We start from the raw sequence: 792 nt of genomic DNA, 5'->3' as shown, positions 1-792 counted from the left end.
GGTGCCACCCTGCCATCCCCGACACCCTGTGTCCCCCGTGTCCCCAGAGCCCAGGGAGCAGCACGAACTGCGGCTCTGTGTCCCCATGGTGCCACCCTGCCGTCCCTAACACCCCATGTTCCTTGTGTCCCCTGTGTCCCCCGTGTCCCCCGTGTCCCCTGCGTCCCCATGCCCAGCAAGGAGAGGAAATCATGGATTTGTCCCTAACACCCCGTGTCCCCCATGTCCCCGTGTCCCCCATGTCCCCGTGCCCAGGGAGGAGTGGGGGCTGCGGATTCATCCCTAACACCCCCGTGTCCCCTGTGTCCTCATGCCCCCTCTGTGCCCAGGGAGCAGCAGAAACTGCGGCTCTGCGTCCCTGTGGTGCCACCCTGCTGTCCCTAACACCCTGTGTCCCCCATGTCCCCTGTGTCTCCATGCCCACGGAGGAGCGGGAGTCATGGATGTGTCCCTAACACCCCACGTCCCCCTGTGTCCCCTGTGTCCTCCACGTCCCCTGTGTGTCCCCATGCCCAGGGAGGAGCGGGAGTCGTGGATGTGTCCCTAACTCCCTGTGTCCCCCGTGTCTCCATGCCCAGGGAGGAGCGGGAGTCATGGATGTGTCCCTAACTCCCCATGTCCCCTGTGTCCCCCGTGTCCCCTGTGTGCCCAGGGAGGAGCGGGAGTCATGGATCCGTCCCTAACACTCCATGTCCCCCGTGTCCCCCGTGTCCCCGTGCCCAGGGAGGAGCGGGAGTCGTGGATCCGTGCCAAGTACGAGCAGCGCCTGTTCCTGGCTCCGCTGCCCGCGGC

This window comes from Geospiza fortis, unplaced genomic scaffold (genome assembly GCF_000277835.1).
Source record: "Geospiza fortis unplaced genomic scaffold, GeoFor_1.0 scaffold910, whole genome shotgun sequence".
Lineage (NCBI taxonomy): Eukaryota > Metazoa > Chordata > Aves > Passeriformes > Thraupidae > Geospiza > Geospiza fortis.
This window is presented reverse-complemented; position numbering follows the sequence as displayed.